Raw genomic sequence first — 11,136 nt, 5'->3', positions numbered from 1 at the left:
AGTGAAACTAAAGTTGCTTGCAACTTCCAAACTGGAAAGGTACTTGACAAAATTGCTGGGAACAGTTACAACACTTAACCATTAATGCTCAGTGAAGTGGTGCTGAAAGAAAATCATCCAGAATGAGATCTTCCACACTGCTGCATGAAGCAAGCCCAGAGCTATTTGAGACCTACAATCTACTCCCATGAGTACGCACAGAAAATCACGAACTGTTGAAAAGGATTACTCCAAAAAACTTGAGACCTTGCTGCCCATGCAAAAGAATTCACTTGGAAAAAGAGTATTTTTTGTTGAGATCCACAAGCCATGTCACCCTAGTGGATAAGACTGTCTTCTGAATTTTGAGCAGATACCAAACTGAGCAAGCGCGGATTAAATTAGTTTGTGGTGTAGCCCATGATTAGGTCAAGGGCAAATCATTGTAGCAAATGGCCTTGGCTCTCCAAAGAATATTAGATCTTTGCAGCATTTGCTGCAAACAAACAAACAACAACAAAAACCCCAAACCAAAGAAATAAAAAAAACCACCAAAATATAGTTACATATATGCAGCTAGAGGGCAAGTCATAAAGCAAACTGTCCTAGGTTCAGACTTACATCTTTAAGGACCGTGGAGGAGTAGACAGGAAATTGTAATCTTGAGGTTATTTCACTCCCATAATTTTTTTGTCTTAACTTTATTTAGGCTGACAGCAAAGCCAGTTCTCTCTTTTCCTCCCCTCTCCTCCCGGGGAGATACATTCTCCTATCTGGTAACAGCAAGGGAGTATCACAGGCTTGTTTGGCCTGACTAAAGAGGAAAGCAGTTTGAGCCTGGCCAGCCCAAGCTAGCCTAACAATGAGGTGGGGAAGAAAGAGCACTTGGGCTTATGGTGAACCCCAGGTGAGAGAAAAAAAGGGGGTTCTGGGGTTTTGGTCTGTTTGGAGGAAGGTTTGGAGAATGTTTGGACTTGATGGGATTCTGTGTGTATTTCATATGCTTCCACACTGCTTTGCATTGTGGTCTGTAGTCATTACTAGCATCTCTCATTTAATTTTTGAATATATTCTGTATTTCTATCCAACCTTGAGTTGGGGATGGGGTTCTTTAATTATAAATAGCCCCTAAATATAGAAGCTCTGTCTTCTCCCACTGCCCCTTCAAGCAAAGACACACACACACACACAAAGTAATTCCCAACGACAGAAATAGAGAGTTCTGTATCAGAGTAAAAGTTGAACCTTCTGGAGAGCAGCAGCTCTAAACGCAATGTTACCACAGTCACAATCACAAAAGACATGTCCCACGGTTTTAGAACGGAAAGCACAGCTTGTTTCACAGAGTGGTGTGAAAAGTTAAAACCTCCTAAACTCTTAGTCTTCATGCCAAGGCTGCATCTCTGTTGCGCACACTGTCTTGCCCTGCAGTGCATGAAAACACAGGAACCACAGAATCATAGAACACTAGAGGTTGGAAGGGACCTCCAGAGAAGACAGAATCATAGAAACATTCAGGTTGGAAAAGACCTTCAGGATCACCAAGTCCAACTGATATCCTACTCTACAATGTTCACTCTAAACCATATCCCTAAGCACCACGTCCAAACGACTTTTAAACACATACTCAACCACCTCCCTGGGCAGCCCGTTCCAGTGCCTGACTACTCTTTCTGCATATTTTTTTTTTACTAACATCCAGTCTAAACCTACCCAGTTGGAGCTTGAGGCTGTTCCCTCTTTTTCTATCACTATTTACTTGTGAGAAGAGACCAGCACCAGCCTCTCCACAATGTGTATTCAGGTAGCTGTCCACTTCCCTGCCAAAGAAGGATCACCAAGGGTAGTCCACACAAGAATGCATCCAGGCAGGTTTTGAAAGTCTCCAGAGAAAGAGACTCCACAACCTCTCTGGGCAGCCTGTTCCAATACCCAGTCACCCCCACAGTAAAGAAGTTTCTCCTCATATTCAGGTGAAACCTTTTATGTTCAAGTTTGCATCCACTTTTCCTTGTCTTATTACTGTGCACTACTGAAAAGAGATTGGCCCCACCCATTTGACACCAACCCCTCAGGTATTTATAGATGTTGATGAGATCTGCTCTCAGCCTTCTCTCTGGACCAAACAGCCCCAGGTCTCTCAGTCTCTCTTCACAGGAAAGATACTCAAATTCCCTAATCATCCATCTGGCTCTGTGTTGGAGTCTTTCCATCAGGTCCCTGTCTCACTTGAACTGAGAAGCCCAAAACTGAACACTGTATTCCAGATGTGGCCTCACCAGGGCAGAGTAGAGAGGGCGAAGAATCTGATCCCTGGGGAACACCCCAGGCCACAGGTCTCCAACTTGACTCTGTGCCACTGATCAGAAACTCCAAAAGCCTTGCTGAAGTCAAGATATATGACATCCACAGCTCCTCCTTCTCCCTTTTCTCTGGAGTTTTCACATTACATACAACGATGCACGAAGAATCATGGATTCATTAGGTTGGAAAAGACCTTTCTGATCATCAGGTCTGACTATTAATACTGTGAAGTCCACCACTAAGCCATATCCCTAAACACTACATCTACACATCTCTAAATTGCTCCGGGTATTGTGTCTCCATCACTTCCCTGGGTAGCCTATTCCAATGCTTGACAAAATTTCCAATGAAGAATTTTTCCTAATACTGAATCTAAACCTCCACTAGCACAGCTTAAGGCTCTTTCCCCATCTGTTGCTATTGGGAAAAGGGAATGACAACCTCTTTTCTGTGGTTGTAGAGAGTGAGAAGGTCAGACTCCACTTTCTCCAGACTAAGCAGTCCCAGTTCCCTGAGTTCCCTGCTCCTTACAAGGCTTATGCTGAAGACTTTTTGCCAGCTTCATTGCCCTATTTTGGATGCACTCCAGCACCTCACTGTCCTTGTAGTGATGGGTGGAAAACTGAACACTGTACTCAAGGCGTGGCCTCATCAGTGCTGAGTAAAACAGGGCAATCATTTCCTTGTGCTTGCTGGCCATGCTGTTTCTGAATCAAGCCAGAATGCTGTTGGTCTTTTTGGCCAAATGGACACATTGGTGGCTCATATTCATCTGGCTGTCATCCCCAGGCCTTTCTCTACTAAGCAGTTTTCCAGGCACTGAATACCTCATCCTTCTCCTCACCCTTTGTCACTGCTTCCCATTTTATTAAAAGAAAGATGAAGATTCTTCTTAGCTCTCCTTTTGAAACACTTTTTATTGTCTTTTATAGCAGGTAGCTGGGTTAAATTCTGTCTGGGCTTTGGTCCTTATAATTTTTTTGCTGCATAATCTCACAACATGTTTGTAGTCCTCCTGTGTTCTTAGGGGTCAGCTCCCACTGACTTCTATCTCTCCTGAGTGCTCAACCCTATGGCACACATGAAATCATAGAATCATAGAATCAACGAGGTTGGAAGAGACCTCCAAGATCATCCAGTCCAACCTAGCACCCAGCCCTAGCCAGTCAACTACACCACGGCACTGAGTGCCTCATCCAGTCTTTTCTTGAACACCTCGAGGCATGCGACTCCACCACCTCCCCGGGCAGCCCATTCCAATGGCAAATCACTCTCTCTGGGAAGAACTTCCTCCTAACATCCAGCCTATACTTCCTCTGGCACAACTTGAGACTGTGTGTCCTTGTTCCATTGGTGGTTGCCTGGGAGAAGAGACCAACCCCACCTGGCTACAATGTCCCTTCAGGTAGTTGTAGACAGCAATGAGGTCCCCCCTGAGCCTCCTCTTCTCCAGGCTAAACAACTCCAGCTCCCTCAGTCTCTCCTCATAGGGTTTGTGTTCCAGGCCCTTCACCAGCTTTGTTGCCCTTCTCTGGACACATTCCAGCACCTCAACATCTCTCTTGAATTGAGGAGCCCAGAACTGGACACAGTACTCAAGGTGTGGCCTGAAATTAAATGAAAATCATGAAAATATTGTGCAAAAAATTCAGAAAATGAGAACACAAATACCACCATATTGTTCTTCAACTGATTCCTGATTAACAGCCCCCAAGGATGGTGTGCCACAGTGCAAGATAGGTGCTAGTTGACCAGTGCATAGTTAGTACAGCACTTCCTGTGTCTCCCTGTCTCAACAGAAGTCCAGAAGTTCTTTGACAGAAATAAACTTTCTCATACAGACAACTTTTGACTATTTAAGCTTTCTGTACCCAGGCCTAGTTTAAAGCCAGGGCAGGCCTTTGCTGGGGAAACTTTTTTGGCTTCAGTGGCACATTATTGTGTAAAATTTTTGTCTTTCACACTCCAGAGCAACAAAGCAAGGATGTAGGACCTACTTTTAGTCCAGCACTTCTGAAGTTTGAATGCTGACCTACAGCATTCTAGAAGAGAAACTCACTGGCAAAGTGGAAAACTGAGTATCTGCTTTGCAGGTTTCTCTTATGGGAGGTAATTTAGTAAAGAACTGGAATGATAAACTTCATGTTTCTGCTTTTGATGGCTGGTCTGAAAATGGGTCATAGGTCCTTGTGCTGAAGATGTAAGTCCTTATCACTTAACTGTGTGGGTCATGTGGATCATGCATAGGAAGTTGAACTCAATCATCCTTATGAGTCCCTTCCAACAAGGGTTATTCTATGACATCTCCATGGGCTCTAATCACTAAAATAATAAATGTTGCTGCTCACTGATTTTAGTGTATGCATGCAATTTTTTTTGTTCATTTTATTTTAGTTTTGTTCATTATTTATGGCTAAAACTTTTATTTATTTCCCTGGTTATGTTTACCTCCAACCAGGAATCAGCCTAGAAAATGTCAGCCTTAAGGACTGCAAATTTCAGAAAAATTCTGAACCATTAAAACATGAGCAGGATTTCCTGCTGTTTCTTTGTATATGAAATATTACTATTACCATATACAATTGCATTTCAAATCAAAGATTATTTCTACATAAGCAGTTTTGCTGTTTATGCAATACTAATCATCCTGGAGTTAGAAAGATAATGATAAACATGGATAATGCAAATAGGCAGGCACTCCAATTTTTCCTTCAACATCTCCTTGCTTTACATAGAATCATAGAATCAACGAGGTTGGAAGAGACCTCCAAGATCATCCAGTCCAACCTATCACCCAGCCCTATCCAGTCAACTAGACCATGGCACTAAGTGCCTCATCCAGTCTTTTCTTGAACACCTCGAGGCATGAGACTCCACCACCTCCCTGGGCAGCCCATTCCAATGCCAATCACTCTCTCTGGCAAGAACTTCCTCCTAACATCCAGACTATACTTCCCCCAGCACAACTTGAGACTGTGTGTCCTTGTTCTATTGCTGCTTCCCTGGGAGAAGAGACCAACCCTCACCTGGCTACAACCTCCCTTCAGGTAGTTGTAGACAGCAGTGAGGTCTGCCTTGAGCCTCCTCTTCTCCAGGCTAAACAGCCCCAGCTCCCTCAGTCTCTCCTCATAGGGTTTGTGTTCCAGGCCCCTCACCAGCCTTGTTGCCCTTCTCTGGACATGTTCCAGCACCTCAGAATCTCTCTTGAGTTGAGGAGCCCAGAACTGGACACAGGACTCAAGGTGTGGCCTGACCAGTGCTGAGTACAGGGGAAGAATAACCTACCTGGTATCACAGTATCACAGTATCAACAAGGTTGGAAGAGACCTCATAGATCATCAAGTCCAACCCCTTAACCACAATTCTCAAGGCTAGACCATGGCACCAAGTGCCAAGGCCAATCTTGCCTTGAACAGCCCCAGGGACGGCGACTCCACCACCTCCCTGGGCAGCCCATTCCAGTAGCCACACTGTTCCTGATGCAGGCCAGGATGCCATTGGCTCTCTTGGCCACTTGGGCACACTGCTGGCTCATCTTCAGCCTACTATCTACCAGTACCCCCAGTTCTCTTTCTTCCTGGCTGCTCTCCAGCCACTCAGTCCCCAGCCTGTAGCACTGCTTGGGGTTGTTGTGACCAAAGTGCAGAACCCTGCACTTGGCCTTGTTAAATCTCATCCCATTGGCCTCTGCCCACCCATCCAGCCTGTCCAGGTCCCTCTGCAGGGCTCTCCTACCCTCCAACAGATCAACACCTGCTCCCAGCTTGGTGTCATCTGCAAACTTACTGATGCTGGACTCAATCCCTTCATCCTGATCATGAGTAAAGATATTGAACAGGAGTGGGCCCAGCACTGGTCCCTGGGGAACACCACCAGTGACAGCTGCCAACTGGATGTGGCACCATTCACCACCACTCTCTGGGCTCTGCCATCCAGCCAGTTCCTGACCCAGCACAGAGTGAATCTGTCCAAGCCATGAGCTGCCAGCTTGGCTAGGAGCTTGTTGTTAGGTCTATCTGCTCAAGAGCCTGCAGTCACAAGATCTAGGCTCTACCTCGAGTCCCAAGAATTTACTTCAGGGGGCTTGCAAGTTTATTCTGCTCTGTGCATAATCCTGAATTGCTCCTGTATTGCGGCCAAGGTTCGCTGTGGATTGGTCAGCGATCGGAGCGTTGCAGCGTGCCCTGTGCTGTAGCAGGGAGCCTGCTTGTCCCTGGTGCTCTTGTGTCTGCCGTCCTTTCGGTAAGGCAGGCCTGGAGCCGCGGTGCCGCGGCAGGTGGGAAGCTGTGTCCTCAAGGACCCCGGTTCCCGGAGGCCAGGCTGGGGGTCTGTCTGGCAGAGATGAAACAGCGACACCCAGCGGCCACTGCGGTCAGCAGTGACGTGTGGCGAAGTGGCTGTAACGTCGTGCGGGGGAGGGGGGTGCTGTGATGTGTGCGGGGCGTGCGTGGCGAAGGGCGGCAGCAGTTTGGGCTGGAGGCGTGAAAGGCAACCCCAGGATGACTCACCTGCAGAAGCTGACAGTCACCCTTGGGCGTGGGAGGACGGATGGCGAAGTAAGAAGTTTTGGGATGCTGTGTTCCCTTGCCGCGCAGAACCCACGTTTTCCATTATCCCTCTCTTCAGCCTTTGAAAGCTGCTGGCTTTCACAACATAAATAGGTTCAGACATCGGCAGAGCTCACTGGCACACCCTTTTCGAATCAGGAAATTATCTAAAATCATAGGCATCAGTACTTAATGTACCACATTACCAAAAATGTAGCTGAGATCCTAGGGTCTGCTCAGTACAGTAGAGAGGCTCTGATTGCTTTGTACTAGCCTGGCAGGTCAGCCAACTCTGCCCATAATGGCACATTATGAGGCACAGTGATCAACTATAAATGTATCTTTAAAGGAGGGGACTCTCATAGACACAGGGTTGTGGCAACCAGAAATTTATATGGCATCACATAAGCCACCCTTTCCCAGGTCAAGTGCATTGCTGGTTTTTGTACTTGTCCAGGTGGTTTCACTCAGTTATTTTAGATCATAACTATTATTAAAGCATGTTAAAATCTAGCATTTTGATTGTAAGGTTAATTTCACCAGAACAGAAAGGAACAGATATTAAATGCCTCCCTTTTAGTAGAGGCAAGAAATTATGGCTTTCAAAACTGTAGCACTTGGCTTACAGAGAGGAGACTGAGGAAGCAGCTTCTAGTTCCAGTGGTTACTTGAGATATCTGTTCCAACACGCTGCTAAAACCTGCCATGTATGTGACTTAGGAATAAAAGGATCTGCATTCAAATTCATGAAGGGGGTGTGTGTGGATTTTTTTTTTTTCCTGTGGGATTTATAAGCCTAAAGCACTCTTTCCCCCCCCCCCCCCCCCTCTCTCTCTCTCTTTTTTTTTTTTTCCTCAGTCTCACCCCTGATCTGTATCTTGAATTACGATGTATTGTTTGGACTTACCTATGGTAGACATATTTATTCATCACACCTCAGGAGAAAATGAACACAACAGAATGGGGATATCTTCTCTCACCTCCAAGCCTTACTGTCAAGCCTGTCTTGAGTAAACTGGTGATAAAGTATACACATCCTTTCCTCCTTCCTTTCTTCCTTCCTCTATCAGCTGTGACATTTTCTCCTAACAACTCAATACTGAAGTTAATAGACCTACCGGATTCATCCCTCTCCCAAGGGGATGACTTGCACCCATCCCTGATGCCGATGTGGGCAAACGAAAGCATGAATTACACATATCCAGTGTAAAGCCAGCTCAACTTATCCTGGGGCTACAGCCCAACTCTGAAGTTTTGGAGGTGCTGCAAGGCACTGTTTTCTCCATCAGCTCAAACGAAATGGTAGAAAATTTTTATCATCAATGGTCGGTGAGGAGGATCAGCTACTGTTCAGGAGAACTTGTTTCCTCATAAATGTCCACAGTGCCTGAACCTTCACATTTTAGAAGAGATTATGTTTGGACTAAGGTAGGCTTAGGGTTTTTTCTCTAGGCTTATTGAGAAATGAAGTAAGCATACAAAAATTTTGGTTAAACATTTAAAGGATTGCACTGGTAATGCATGCCCTAGCTATGCCTCTGCAATGGTAAGGAAAGAGAAAGGAATATCCCTGCATTGTATGTGCTCCCCATGGTGGCTGCTGCTCCTGTGACATAGCTGAAATGGAGTGGAGATGAAAGCAACTTGCTCTGACTAGAAAGCTGTGGTGGAGGGGCTGCAGCCCCAAAACTGAGGCCTCTCTATGCCTCTGCATGCCTGGACATGCTTTTCTGCCAGAACCCATGGTAGTAAACAGGTTGTATAACACACACACACACCCAGTCTGTGTATCCCTGGGGTCCACTCAGGTGATCCCCATATTTGAAAGGGTCCAGGCAAACATCTTCTACCTATTAAGGTAAGGTTTGGCTTACTGCCAGCCTGATTGGTCACTTTAGATGGTCAAAAGGGGCCACGAATCTCGGCCCACAGTCTATAAAGAGGGGTACAAAGGAGCACCACGTGTTCAGAGTATTCAGACTCAGCTGTTCAGACTCAGCTCTCTGATTCACATTACAGCTCTGACCTGCTTGCAAGGCCTAGATATAGGATCTGGCCCTCACTCACCCGCATGCTCACTGAGGCTCAGCCCTCTTGCATTGATCTCAAGGCGCAGTTATCCTGCCTGCGTACCTTTAGAACCTGCACTTGATACATATATGGGGAGCCGATAGCCCCCTAAGCTGAGAGCCAGCTGGGCATACCGGCCACCTATCTTGATTTATATATGGAGATCAATCTCCCTGCAGCCTGGCACACACTGCATGCCCACTGCTTTAGCCTGGAGAATCAGGTTAGCAGACCTTCTAGACTGTCTGCAAACCCACAAACACAGCCTGCTAGCTGTACAGAAGACTGTGCCAGAAGCTGCACGGACAAATCCTTCTCCTGTTCCTGGAATCCTGCCAGCTGACCATCCCTGGACATGCAGCATCCAGAAAACCAGCAGCATCAAGGCAGAGACCACCTCACACCAGGAGAGAAGGTTAGAGAAACCTGTTTACCCCAGAGACTGGGAACACTTATCATTTCCCCTTGCAAGCCAGGAAGATTCCAGCCTCACAGAGACCAGGACACACTGGGCACAGGCTGTGACACAATCCCGAGAGGGTGATTAATAATTAAGGGCAACACATCTAAATAAGCTTTAATTCCTCTGTAAAATAAGTTATCTCTGCCTTAGAGCAGACACAGCTTTCAGCCCCTGCTGGGCAGACAGCATAGTTGTTAAGCAGGCATTAAGCCTGAGGGAAATCTCTCTCTGTCTGTAGTTGATAATTTGATAGTTAATAATCAAATCACTGTACATATCATATCCGGATTGTTTTCATAACCATGCACTAGAACTATTCAGTGGTTGGGGGTGGCAAGAGTTTGTAAATATTAATTTTAATAAACAATTTTTATAAAAAATTAATACCGCCTCAAATTGATTTCTCACCTCCCCCTAATAAAGGAGGCATAGAGAAATCCCACCCTGCAACAAAAGCCAAAACGGTTCAGTGGGAAAGCGATCTCCTGGAGAACTGGGGTCCAGACTATATTTTCTGAATTTGCGGCCCACCCTTGGAACAGAGCAGCTGTTCACCATGCAGCAGGTAAGAGTGGACCAAAGGGACGGGAAGCCCTTCTAGATATTCATCCAAAACCCTGCAACGCCTTCACTGAGATGTGAAATATTTATTTCATTATAAGCACATGTTAGCCATTGCTGTTCAAAGCTGTTTATCTAGGTTATAATTTTCTGAGGCATATTCTACTGTATTAGCAAAGTTGGTAGCATGGTAGAAATGGGTTGATTTTAAACTAACCTGATTACTAATTGAAGAGCTATGGTATAGTTGTTCCCCCAGCATCCACATTGGAAAAGAAGTGGGATCTAGCCATACAACTTAAGAGTAATGTGAACGTTAGAGTCCATTGTTCATGTTCTCCTTTAAGTGGACAAACTTTCACCATTCCTGTGCTGGGTTGGCTACAGGGTTAAACTACCACAGTTCCCCATTCGCACATACACAAATTACAGTGCAGTAGCTCAACAGCTCTGGGTTAGGATTCAGTTTGTGACTAATATTTCTAAGGAGGCTTCGAAGAAAGTAATTCTTCGATCAGATTTACTATTTTTCACTGATATTTCCAGAAGATTAAGTTTTTGCTAAGGGTGCAGTTTTAGTTTTGAGATTTTCATTAGTGAACAGTGAAATCCTACAGTGGTTTTGTGTATTTGCTGGATTTGTTGTTGTTGTTTGATTGGGTTTTTCGGGTGGGGGAGGTTATTTGGTTGTCTTCAGAACAGAGGGAAAAAAATTATTATGTGTTAATGTTTTCAGCACTGTCCTTAGAGCCTTGCTTGATATGTCATTTTCCCAAGCTTGTTAAAAACATTCTCACATTGCACACCAAACAGAAAACACTGGAATATTTTTGGAGGATAATTCTGTCAGCGCCGCAGGCCAATTCAGTGGTGTGCATGTTATTGTTTAACATTTGGCTAGATGCTTAAGTGAGGAAAGGTGTAGCAGAAAATTGTAGAAACCGTTAGGAGTATATCAGTCTGGACAGCTGTTGAACTTCTTGTTTTGATAACCAGACTAACAAAGGCAGATCTTCTCATAGCTGTTCTTTTTCTACTCATACTTCTCTATAGTCATGGGCTACTCCTGTTCTGTCACATAACCGCAGTGCAGTAACCTTCTCTCAGATAATGCTTGTCATTATTACCTCCCAAAAGTTTTATAATCCAAATATACAAGAACTATGCATGCAATCAGTCAATTGGAAATGTCCAAATAATGAAATCCTGGGG

The sequence above is a fragment of the Pogoniulus pusillus genome, chromosome Z (genome assembly GCF_015220805.1).
Source record: "Pogoniulus pusillus isolate bPogPus1 chromosome Z, bPogPus1.pri, whole genome shotgun sequence".
NCBI classification, from domain to species: Eukaryota; Metazoa; Chordata; class Aves; order Piciformes; family Lybiidae; genus Pogoniulus; species Pogoniulus pusillus.
This window is presented reverse-complemented; position numbering follows the sequence as displayed.